Genomic DNA, 12662 nt, shown 5'->3' with positions numbered 1-12662 from the left:
GGTCCAGCGAGAGGCCTGGGCTTGGAGTGGGCCTGGGACCAGGAAGGACCCCAGGCTGTGGCTGGCATTGTGCAGACCCTGAACCGCACCCGTTTTTCTAAAACCCTGCTGTATTCGAGTGTCTCCCGACCCCGGGGAGGTGGCGCCTGGTGACACCTCCTGCAGTCCCACTCAGCTGGGCGGCTGGGGCAGGCTAAGGATGCAGCTAGGGGCTCAGGAGAAGGCAGGCCAGGGACTCTGTTTTAGGGGGTTAGGGTTCTTTCTCCAAAGTAACGCAAAAAGATGTGTGGCCCGGCACAGTGGCTCATGCCTGTAACCCTAGCACTTTGGGAGGCCAAGGTGGCCGGATCACCTGAGGTCGGGAGTTTGAGACCAGCCTGACCGACAGAGAGAAACCCCATCTCTACTAAAAATACAAAATTAGCCGGGCGTGGCAACTACTCGGGAGGCTGAGGCAGGAGAATCGCTTGAACTTGGGAGGCGGAGGTTGTGGTGAGCCAAGATCGTGCCACGGCACTGCAGCCTGGGCAACGAGAGTGAAACTCTGTCTCAAAAAAAAAAAAAGACAAGCGTGTCTAACATAAATTGCTGGTGGCAAGTGTCAGACCTGGGCAGTGTCTCCTGGGCCCAGGCAGTGTTCCTTGGGCCTGGCCTCTTCACCCCCAGCAGAGCCTGTCGGGAGGCCTTTGGAAGGGAACGGGGTACATAATAATGCTTTGTTGTTTTTGTTGAAGTTTCTTTGGTCAAAAGCTAAGGAAACACGCATGCTAACAGAAGTTTCTGGAAAAAAGCAAATGAGTCACGTTGAATTGCAGTTGTGAAACCAGAAGCCACAGTGACTTTGGATCTTTCACGAGTGTATTCACAGGGAGAGGTTTTTCACGACTGCGCTGGCACCGTCATGCTCTGGCTGTTTCCAGGCCATGCTGGGTACACATTCCCCATCTTCAGAATGGTTTTAAATAACCGCATTGTGCTTATGACATGAATTACTGAATTCCTCTCCTATTGGTAGTCTCTTATTTTTTTATTTTTGAGACTGAGTTTTGAGTCGAGTTTTTTTTTTTTTTTTTTTTTTTTGAGACCAAGTTGGTGTTATATTTCCCCACATAAATGGTAGTTCCAGCTACTCAGGAGGCCAAGGTGGGAGAAACGCCTGTGCCCAGGAGAGAATCACTGAGGTAATTCACATAGAATACAGTTTGCCCAATTGAAGTGTATAATTTGAGTTTTTAGCATATTCAGAATTGTACAGCCATCACCACAGTCAACTTTAGACCATTTTCAGCCCAAAAGAAACTGGGTATATACCTCAGCCATCACTCGTCCGTCTCCCCGCCACCCGCACGGATCCTCCCGGCCTCAGGTTGTGGGCCGTGTCTGTTCCGGCCGTGTCATGTTGTGGGATCACACGGCACGTGGCCTTTTGCATCTGGCTGTTTTCACACAGCAGCGTGGTTCCAGGGCTCATCCACACCGTGGATTCCTTACTTCTTATGGCTGAGTGGCATCCCGTGGTACAGACGGAGCGCATTGCGTCTGCCCGTTTGTCCACTGATGGACATTTGGGGTGTTTCCGCCTTTGGCCGTCTTGAGTCACGCTGCTGCATGAGGACGAGTTTTCAGGGGACGGATGCTTTCATTCATCTGGGGCAGACGCCTAGGAGTGGTACGGCTGGGTCTTGTGCTACCCGTCTCTAGTCACTTGAACAACTACTTTCCAGACTTTTCCACAGTGGCTGCATGTGTTGAGTTGAGCCTCGGGGACGGGCTCCTGTCTGGGTGTTCTGCTATGGTGAGGCTGATGGCACCCCAGGAGGTGACTTCTCAGGACACTAGGCCCAGCCACTCTGAGTTTGTGACCAGGACAGGAAACACCTGTGGTTCCACTCACCTGTGTGGAGTGGGGGTAACAGCACAGGCTGGGATGAGGACGATGTTGCTTTTTCCTGGAAAAACAATCTCTCAACCTTACAGCAACGTGGCAGATACAGAGAGCATTTCTCCCCCGAGCCTTTTGAGAGCATGTCCTGACTTAGCGCCCCAGCACCCTGGATACTTTGGGGTGCATTTCCTCCTACAGAGACAGTCCCGTAACCACAGCACAGCCGTCACATGGCGAACTAGAGCTGGGTGTGGTGGCACGTGCCTACAGTCCCAGCTACCCTGGAGGCCAAGGTGGGAGGATTGCTTGGGTCCGCGAATTTTTGAGTCCAGCCTGGGCAACATCAAGACCCTGTCTCAAACCAGAAAAAAATCAGAGAATTAGTGTGGATCCCTCACTGGGTCCAACCCTCGAACCCTCAGTGCTTAGTTGTCTCGGTGAAGTCCTTTACAGCCCCAGGGCCCTTGTTCAGATTCTTTCTTTTTTTTTTTTTTTTTTTTTTTTTTGAGACGGAGTCTCGCTGTGTCTCCCAGGCTGGAGTGCAGTGGCGTGATCTCGGCTCACTGCAAGCTCCGCCTCCCGGGTTCACGCCATTCTCCCGCCTCAGCCTCCCAAGTAGCTGAGACTACAGGCGCCCGCCACCACGCCCGGCTAGTTTTTTGTATTTTTAGTAGAGACGGGGTTTCACCATGTTAGCCAGGATAGTCTCGATCTCCTGACCTCGTGATCCACCCGCCTCGGCCTCCCAAAGTGCTGGGATTACAGGCTTGAGCCACCGCGCCCGGCCTCAGATTCTTTCATGTGTCTGAAGAGCTCTGGCTCCTGTGAGGGGAGGGTGGTGGTTAGAAGTCGATCTGGCTGGGCCCTTGCTAGTCAGATCTCCTTGTTCATAGGCAGCTGGCAGAGCTGGGGCACTGTGTGCACAGCGCGTGCCTGTTCTCTACCTGTCCCTCCAGCCCACCCACCAGCCACCCTCCATCTGTCTAGACTCAGGTCTCCAGGAAACACAGAACAGTGAATGGGGTGTCTGTGCGCTCCAGCTGCTGGCACAAAATACTGGGGACTGTGCAGCTTAGGCCTGGGAAGGTGAGTTTCCGTTCTGGAGGATTCTGAGGGCATGTCAGCAGGGTTGCTTTTTCCTGGGCCCCCTCCTTGGCTTACCTTAATCAATGGCCACCTTCTCACGGTGTCCTGACCTCTCTTTGTTTTTTTTTTTTTTTTGGAGAAAAAGTCTTGCTCTGTCGCCCAGGCTGGAGTGCAGTGCCATGATCTCAGCTCACTGCAACCTCCGCCTCCCAGGTTCAAGCGATTCTCCTGCCTCAGCTCCGGAGTACCTGGGATTACAGGCGTGTGCCACCACACCTGGCTAATTTTTGGATTTTTAGTAGAGGTAGGGTTTCACTGTGTTGGTCAGGCTGGTCTCGAACTCTTGACATCATGATCCGCCCACCTCGGCCTCCCAAAGTGCTGGGATTACAGATGTGAGCCGCTGGGCCCAGCCGTCCTGACCTCTCTTACAAGGACGTCATTTAACCCTAATGACCTCCCGAGAGGCGACATCTCCAGTCACACTGGGCGTTAGGGCTTCAACATGTGCGTGTGGGGGGACACAGTCCTGTCCGTAGCAGGCGCGCGTGTGTGGTGGCGGTGGGTGGAGAGTGCCCTGTTTATTGTGAGGAGTCGGCTCACGCGACTGGGACTGGCAGTTGGGAATTCTGCAGGGCAGGCGGCTGGCTGGAGACCCCGGAAGGTCCTCAGGGGAGGGGACCCCAGTCTTTTAAGGCCTTGGCCAGGCAGACTGGACGAGGCCCCCTCCACTGAGGGCCCCCTGCTTTCCTCAGTCCACCGATTCAAACCAGCCTCGTCCTGGAAACACCGTCGGGAGCATCGAGGTGCTCTGCCCGAAGCTGGGCACTGGGACCGGCCGCAGCGTTGGCCGCTCACTGTCTTATCTGCTGCCCGTGCCTGCCCCACTCGTGTTAGGAGTTGAGCTCTGGGAGGGGCGGTGCCTCCAGCTGTGAGACACCGGGGTGTATTCTAGGGTTTCCCTTCTGTGTTTGAACCTCCTTCCCGAAGGAACTCAGCTTCCATGACCCCCGATACTCATTTCACGCAGAACCGAGGCCGGGCGTGGGTGCTGCGCCCCGTCCCACGTGGGTGCCCTCCTCACCCTTGGCTCTGCCGCCCTTGCAGGAACCCTCTTGCCTGGTCACCTGCTTTCACACCCTGGTTCCTGTGTGGCTCTGACACCAGGACATCCACTCCTCACCCAGCCTGGGCCGCTGCGGTGCCCCTCCCCCACAGCACAGCTCTGCCCTTGTTGGCCCCATCTGAGGCTCCCGAGGGAGCCTGAGGGAGCTCACAGGTGCCTGGTGAGCGAGGGTCTCCCGGATGCTCCTCTTCCAAGCTCAGAGGCAGGACCTGGCAAGAGGCAGCACCCCACCTCCCCATTCGAAGCCCACAAGGAGGAAAAAAGAAACTTCTTAACTCACCCATCACGGAGACCCGAAGCCATCCCGAGAGGTGTGGCCACGTGAGCCACAACGCTCCACGCTGGGTGCGGGCGAGGGTCTTCCAGGGAACCTAAGCCTTTTTAAAGAACAACTTCAAGATGTAATTCATGCAGCGTTCAGTTCCCTGTTGTGGGTGCACGATCGGGCGGCTATGCACCGTAGCACAGTTCATCTTAGAGCATCTCAGCGCCCCACAGAGCAAGTCCCCACGCAGGGCGCCCTTTACCTGGAGGTGACTCCGGGGAGGGGCCCGTGGACTTGCAGGGTGGTGAGACGAGTGTGTGCATGTACAGCTTCCTCCAGCAGCTAAACGGTCTAGAGCAAACATGCTGTGTCCTTGCTGACTTCAGAGCTTCAGTAGCAACCCACGTTGCAGCTTCACAGTTGACAGTTGTCACAGGCTCTGCTCGGAGGTGACATTCTGGGGACTGAGCAGCAGCTCTGGAGTTACTTAGAGGGGCCGTCTCCAGGTGGCCCCCTGCTTTTCTTCCTTGCCTTGGTACCGGTAGATGGAGACCCCAGCTGTGGTCCTGCCAGCCCACCGTGGCTTACATGCCAAAGGCTCTTCCCGGCAGGCTGTCGGCCAGCCTGGGTCTCCAGAGGTGCCCATTTTCCTGCCTGGCATGGCTGAGCAGAGCCAAGAAACAGCCTTGAGCCACAAGACCTCTCCCTCAGCCAGAATGTTCTCTGCATGAGCTGCTCATGCTCAAATATGATCGTGACCTGTAACTTCTCCCGGTAGGCCCTGCGGGAAGTGGCGGCATTGCACGGGCGAGGGAGGTAAGCAGGGAGCAGCCCCCGTGAGGGTGGGCCCTGCAGCTGCAGCCGGGGTGAGGGGAGGTGCTGAGGGGTGGACGGCAAGTCAGGCGGCGCCCTGGGTGCTGTGGGGCAGTTCACGCAGGAGTGTGACCTGGCCAGGCAATTTTGGACCCACTGTCTGGCCGTAGGATCAAGGGTGGGTTTGGGGACAGTTCTGGAGCAGCCCTGGGACTGGAACATGGACCCATGTCTCCCAGAACTTTCACGGTTGTGTATACTGCCTGATAAAGATAGATGGGTAATGGGGACTGTCCCCCTCATTAGCCCAGAAGTTCCCCTGAAGGGCACGAGACCCCATGCGGTGACTGTTGAGGCCTGGACGGTGGTGGTGGATGAAGAGGCCTGGTTTGCAGTGTGTGTGGTGCTGCGGTCTACCAGAAGCGGGCCCAGGAGTGGACATCCATGTGCCCAGCCCCCAGCCCGCACGGTAAGGAGCCAGCCCCACAGCCACAGCCTGGAGTCTGAAAGGGAACATCTCCATCTCTGATGGGAACCTTTTCCCCAAATGGACTCTTCTACTGTGAAGAGAACAGCCAGCACCGAGGTGAGCCGCTCGGAGATCATCCCTCCAGGCATCACTTATGTGAAGAGAACGGCCGGACCGAGGTGAGCCGCTCGGAGATCATCCCTCCAGGCATCTCTTAGCTGCACACAGGGCTGGTTTTATTTCCTGAACCGGATTCAGCCGGAAGGAGCTGCCGCAGACTGCCTCGGAGTCTTCCGGTAGGGGCCGTCTCCCCAACGCGCGGCCTCTCCCCCATGTGGCATCTCCCCTATGTGACCGCTCCCCGTCGTGGCCTCTCCCCCGTGTGGCATCACCTGTGGGTTCTCACTGCGTGGAGCCCTGGCCCCCTCCTGTGGGGAGGATTGGCCATTGGGTTCCACAGTCCACAGAGGGCAGCCTGGCCCTCTCTGTGCCTCCCCCAGGGATGTTGCTGCTCCTTTGCCCTCTTGTGTCACCTCCCCTGTCACCTGCCTCTAGGACCTGCATGGCTGCAGTCCCACTGGCTGCCTCTGGGGGGTGCCCATGGCCCTGGAATGGGCTTCGGGGAGACTGTGCCACCCAGGGCCTGTCCAACCCTTCCTCCAGGCCTCTGGCTCGACCCCTTCTTGCTGCCCCGTGTGACCCAGGATCCCTTTGGGCGAGGGCCTTGTTCTCTCCCTGAGTGGAGCCTCTGCAGGTGCTTCGCGAAGGCTGGCACCCACCTCTACCTGTGTGCCACGGCCTGGGATGGACCCTGCAGCTGTGGCCCTCCTGGCACTGTCCCTACCCTGTGCCCTGGTGGGTGTGCAGTAGGGACAGGCACCCTGGGGTCCTTGGAGGCTCAGCCTCCTTAGCCCTCACCCCTGAGACCCCACTGTGGCCCCTGTGTCCACTCAGGGCTCATCTCAAGCCTGACCAGAGGTGGGGAGGGGGCAGAGGGGGCCACATAGGAGCCTGTACCAGCCTCTTCCTCACCATGGGGTGGGGGCACTTCCTTCCCACGGGGTCTCAGGCTTGCGGGCTCTGCCCAGCTGCCCAGGCCTCAGAGGGCACTTCTGACCCTTCTCGTTGGGGTCTGCCCTGGGGGGCTCCAGGCCACTCGTTCCACCCTGTCCCTCTCCTGGAGCCTCCAAGCACCTCAGTTCTGACTGTGGGGAAAATAGAACCCTGGGAAGAAGCCTCTCGGCTGTGGGCAGGGGAGGGCAGCCGGGAGCCCCAGCTGCCCCACAGGGCCATTGGGTGAAGGCAGAGCCTGGGAGGAAAGTCAGACCAGCACATGGGCCCCGTCCTGTTGGTGCCGGCGTCCCTGAGTGAGCAGCCGCCTGCCGCCCCCTGGAAAGAGAGGCAGCTTGGAAAAGCAGCTTCAAGTCTTGGAGTCTCGCCCAGCTGCTAGCAGCCCCTGGGTCATGGTGCGAAGGGGAAGGGTGGGGGCTTGAGGAGGAGAGAGAGAGGAGTGTGCCCAAGGCCCCTGAGGGCCAATCTGGAGGCGTGTGGGGTGAGGCGGTGCTGGCTGTGCCCCTGTCTGAGATGGGCAGAGGGAAGGCACCTGGGGCTGAGCCAGGGTCTCCAGGCCAGTCCCTCACTGCTCTGGGGTTTGGTTTCCTCACCTGCACAAAGGGCAGGTCCTGCGCTCTCCAGAGGCCACATGGGGCCTCCCTGGGGCACTGAGTCTGACTTATTTCTGGAAACTGAGGCACAGGAGGACGTTGATAACCGGCCTCCCGCTGTCCTCTTTCCCAGGGGTGCAGCTCGTCCGTCCCCAGGGTTTCAGATTTTCCCAGCATGTTGCAACAACTGCCTGGCACTCAGCTTGCCCGGTGCCGCCTGGCCCTGCAGCCTTTTCCAGGCCTCACAAGGGCGGCACAGATGGGGAAACTCCATCTGCAGGGGCGTCACCCCTGAGAGATGTGTCTGCCCCACACCAGGCTCCCTCGACAGTCACGTGGGTCCCGGGAGGGCACGTGTGACTCTTCCCAGGGTTGCAGCGTTGGGGTGTGCCAGCCTGGCCCCGTGGGTGCGAAGTGCTGTGGACCCCTCGGTCCTCCCGACCTCGTTTCCCTTTGACATAGAAGGCTGCATGGCATGAATTCCAGTGACAACAGGCCGGGCGGGCCAGGCTCCCTGCGCCCCTGGTACCGCTGCCCAGGGCCGGTCTCTGCAGTCACCCTCCTTCCTTCCTGGTGGCTCCTCCCTCCCTCCTTTGTTCTTCTTTCTTTTCCTGCCTAAATGTTTATCCAGTCCCTCCTGTGTTAAGTATCCGTGCTGTGCAACAAATTACCTTGAGCTTGGTGATTTCACCACCACTGCAGGTCAGCGCCCAGCCGTAGTTGAGGGTTTGAGAGGTATGGCTGGGCCCGCCCAGGGTTCCCAGGCTGAAGCAGGTGCTGGGGCTGCCAGGCACTGGAGGCTGGGCCTCTCCCACACTCCCTGGCTGTTGGGAGAGTGCATTCTTTTTTCTTCCATGTCTTCTAGAGGATGCCCTCTTGGCTGTAGGCCTCCCGTTTCTCTCATGGGCTCTTCCTGGGGTTCCCTCAGATCCTGGAGGTACCCACAGCCCTCTTCCCTGAGGCTTCCCCACCCCCACACTTTGCTGCTTCAGTGCCAGCAGGAGAAATTCTCTCTCATCAGCTTCCTCGGAGAAGGGCTCACCTGGTCAGGTCAGGCCCCACGCTCGGGTGGGCACAATAGGGCGCACTCCGTGATGCACCCAGAACCCGCCCCCACAGCCCCCAAGTCCTGCACCCCTCTCAGAGCTTGAACCAGGGGCAGCGCAGTGGGCAGCCCCTTGCCTCTCCTGTCCCTGGAAAACTCTGCTCTGGGCGGTTTGGCAGAGAGTGAGAGGATTTGAAAACGTTGGTATGTGGCAGGAGCTGGCACATTCCAAAAGTGGCTCCAGATTCCCTGGACGCCCAGACCATCCACCCTGGTGCCACAGTACCTGATCCCCATGGCCAGGGCATTGGCGAGCAAGGCAGGGGCAGGGGAGGGGCGTTCCGGGTCCTCCCTCCTTGCCTTGACCTACATCCCAGGTGACCCAGCGAGGCCCAGACCCCTGCCCTCTGCCCTGCCTTACAGTCAGGCTTCCATGTTCGTCCTCATCCTCAGCTGAAGCTATGTCTCACATGGTCCCCCCTGAGCCCCCGTGACGCCCTCAGGCCCCAAGTGTGGGGCCTGGCCAGAGGCAGGTGGGTAACAAGGAATGAGTATAGGGCTTATGGTGCCGTGGCCTGTCTGCTGCCTGGTCTGTCCTAGGACCAGTGGCCCTGTCCCTAGGGTGTGGGACACAGGTCCCATTCCCTGGGGAAGTGAAGGGCGCAGGCAGCAGGCAGTCCCGTCCCCTCCCCTAGGGTGTGCCTGGGCAGCTCCTGGGCTGGCCGACTTGGAGCTAGCCTGAGTGCAGGTTTTGAGTCTGAGCACCAGGTCTTCACACTGCCCCCGGAAGCCCTTGGGCGCCTCCTGCTTTGTGCCACCTGCCCTGGGGTCTGTCCCTCCCTTGGACAGACAACAGTGTCCTTTTCTTTTTTTTTTTTTGAGACAGAGTCTCACTCTGTCGCCTAGGCTGGAGTGTAGTGGCGCGATCTCGGCTCACTGCAACCTCTGCCTCCTGGGTTCAAGCGATTCTCCTGCCTCAGCCTCCTGAGTAGCTGGGATTACAGGCACGCACCACCATGCCCAGCTAATTTTTGTATTTTTAGTAGAGACAGGGTTTCACCATGTTGGCCAGGCTGGTTTCGAACTCCTGACCTCATGATCCTCCCGCCTTGGCCTCCCAAAGTGCTGGGATTACAGGTGTGAGCCACTGCGCCTGGCCCATAATGTCCTGCTCTTGCCCAAAGGCTCTGAGCCGTTCGGGTCCCCTGGACACGGAGAAGCCACAGCCTGCCACCTGTCCTTTCTCTCCGCTGCTCACACAGGCCGAGGTCTGCACACCCATGGCTGTCCCAGGCTGCCCGCCAGGAGCTGTGTTTTCACTGGCCAGGCTGTTTCTCAGCCCTGCGGTTTCCAAGGAAACGGCTTCCAGGCCAGCCCAGATGAAGTTCACTTTTCTCCCAACTGAAACGAGGCTTAATTGAATCCAGCCTCCGCTCCCCGCACCTCCACATCCTGAGTTTCTGCTCCGGCTCTCTCAGCCTGGGTCAGGTTGGGTGGATGATGACACCGTGTTCTGGCTTTGGGGTTTAGGTCGGAGTTGCTGGGGCCTGTGTGGGGTGATCACAGCGCTCTGTGGAGAGGGAGGGAGCCGCAGGTGAGCCCTGGAGCACAAACTGCCTGGAGTTGGGCTGGCTGGGGCAGGAGGGCTGTCTTTCGGGCACCCTTCCAACCTGTCAGTCAGCCGTGGGCTGCCCTTCCATTGAGATGCAGGGCAAACCTTGATGAGGTTTGTTCAAGGTGAATGCGTGTGAGGTGTGAGCCACCGTACCTGGCCCATAATGTCCTACTCTTGCCTCTCGCCTCAGGCAAGGGTCCCCAACAGCCGGGCTCAGCCTGTTTTGGAGGAAGGAAGGAAGCAGGAAGACTACACAAAGCCCCCAGTGAGTGCAGTGGAGAAAACAGAGCAAGGTGAAGGATCGGCCGTGAGGAGGGCGAGTGTGTGGTCAGGGGAGGGCTCCTTTGGGCAAAGATGAGAGGCAAAGCTGGGAGCCAAGTGGATATTTGGGGCAGAGTGGAGTCGGCGACAGGAGTAGCCAGTGCCAAGGTCGTGCGGGGGTGCACCCATGTGTAGACCGATGAGGGGGCTGTGGCTGCAGGGGAAAGGTGGGCGGGGCAGGGGGGCAGCGGCAGAGAGAACAAGTGGCTCCATTCTTCAGACCCCTGTGTGAGTTTGCTCTGATGGCTGTGACAAAGGACCTCAGGCTGGGGCTTCAGCAACCCACACAGATTCTCCCGCAGTCCCGGAGGCTGGGGCCTGAGGCCAGGGTGCGGTGGGGCTGGTTCCTGAGGCGCCCTCTCCCCTGGGCGGCCACCCAGCGCCTCCTCCCTGTGTCCTCGCAGGGCTGTCCTCCCGTGTGTCTGTGTCCTTATTGCTGCTTATAAAAACACAGGCAGGTTGGGTGGGGTCCACGCAAATAGCCTTATTTTAACTTATAAAATTTGTTTTTATATTCTGGCTTCTCAATAAATTTTTTTTAAATTAAGGTATTTGTGACACAAAGATCATATATTTAAGATACAATTTGCGATTTATGACCTATTTTTAACCTAATTGCCTCCTTTTTTTTTTTTTTTTTTTTTGAGACGGAGTCTCGCTCTGTTGCCCAGGCTGGAGTGCAGTGGTGCGATCTCGGCTCGCTGCAAGCTCCACCTGCCGAGTTCATGCCATTCTCCTGCCTCAGCCTCCCAAGCAGCTGGGACTACAGGTGCCCACCACCATGCCCGGCTTTTTGTAGTTTTTAGTAGAGACGGGGTTTCACTGTGTTAGCCAGGATGGTCTCGATCTCCTGACCTCGTGATTCGCCCGCCTCAGCCTCCCAAAGTGCTGGGATTACAGGCGTGAGCCACTGTGCCCAGCCGCCTGGCCTCTCTTTTTGAAAAGAAGTGACCAACACATTTTACGAGATAATGTAGCCTCAACACCAAACAAACGAGGACATTACCGGAAAGGATAATTACTGGTCAATCTTTATTATTAGAAAAATATTTTTAGGCCGGGCGCGGTGGCTCAAGCGTCTAATCCCAGCACTTTGGGAGGCCGAGGCGGGCGGATCACGAGGCCAGGAGATTGAGACCATCCTGGCTAACACGGTGAAACCCCGTCTCTACTAAAAAATACAAAAAAACTAGCCGGGCGAGGTGGCGGGCGCCTGTAGTCCCAGCTACTCGGGAGGCTGAAGCAGGAGAATGGCGTGAACCCAGGGGGTCGGAGCTTGCAGTGAGCGGAGATCGCGCCACTGCACTCCAGCCTGGGCGACAGAGCAAGACTCTGTCTCAAAAAAAAAAAAAAAAAGAAAAATATTTTTAAAAACAGCAAAGAAAATAACAGCAAAATTCATCAAGCAATGGATTTTGTCCCGGGAACTCAGGTTTAGTAAACATTACAAAAGGTACCCAGATAATGCACCTTTTACCACTCTCACCAGTTAAAGGAGAAAAGACGTGTGCCTGTCTCAGCTGGTTCATAGCTGATACTCAGTAAAATTCAACAAAGCAATGACCTCAACAGGAGAAAAATTTTCTTCCAAAAATCTACAGAAAACGCTTGATGGCAAAAAAACATAATAATTTTTTTTTTTAAGAGATGGGGTCTTGCGCCAGGCACGGTGGCTCACGCCTGTAATCGCAGCACTTTGGGAGGCCGATGTAGGTGGAATATGAGGTCAGGTGATTGAGACCATCCTGGCTAACATGGTGAAACCCCATCTCCACTAACCATACAAAAAATTAGCCGGGCGTGGTAGCGGGCGCCTGTAGTCCCAGCTACTCGGGAGGCTGAGGCAGGAGAATGGAGTGAACCCGGGAGGCGGAGCTTGCAGTGAGCCGAGATCGCACCACTGCACTCCAGCCTGGGCGACAGAGCAAGACTCCGTCTCACAAAAAAAAAAAAAAAAAAAAAAAAAGAGATGGGGTCTTGCTGTGTTGCCAAGTGATCCTCCTGCCTCAGCTTCCGAGTAGCTGGGATCACAGGCGTGAGCCCCCGTGCCCAGCTCAGAGGGGCTTCTTGTAAGTTAGGAGGAAGCCCAGGCCTTCCCTCCAGATGTGGTTGAGCTGGAGCTCACTGGAGCTGGGGGAGAGAAAAAGGAAAGAAAGGAGAAGGGCACCCCAGAGAAGGCACCTCTGTCCCACCCGCAGCGGACATGTGAGCCACCACGCCTGGCCCCTCAATTTTTAAGAACACCACTAGTTTGTAAAACAGACTTTGTTTTTCTATTCTTGCTTTAATGATGCATGTGTCTGCTGTTCTCTGAACAGTGACTGTCTGCCGGGCTCCTCGCTGGGTGCTGGGGATGCCCCTGGAGCTTCCCTG

The 12662-nt window shown here is 57.4% G+C and overlaps 1 long non-coding RNA gene and 1 pseudogene across 1 annotated transcript; both read right to left on the bottom strand.

Annotated features, from left to right (window-relative positions):
• Nucleotides 1-1402: 1402 nt before the first annotated feature.
• LOC144339622 (uncharacterized) lies at nt 1403-5087 on the bottom strand. The gene is made up of 2 exons (XR_013414868.1): nt 4625-5087; nt 1403-2236 (listed from the first exon to the last, which is right to left on the bottom strand). It is a non-coding gene; the product is annotated as an uncharacterized LOC144339622 (long non-coding RNA).
• Nucleotides 5088-6576: 1489 nt separating this feature from the next.
• Nucleotides 6577-7890, bottom strand: LOC106997224 (uncharacterized protein FLJ46757-like; annotated as a pseudogene).
• Nucleotides 7891-12662: the final 4772 nt, after the last annotated feature.

This window comes from Macaca mulatta, chromosome 3, assembly GCF_049350105.2.
Source record: "Macaca mulatta isolate MMU2019108-1 chromosome 3, T2T-MMU8v2.0, whole genome shotgun sequence".
Lineage (NCBI taxonomy): Eukaryota > Metazoa > Chordata > Mammalia > Primates > Cercopithecidae > Macaca > Macaca mulatta.
This window is presented reverse-complemented; position numbering and strand designations above follow the sequence as displayed.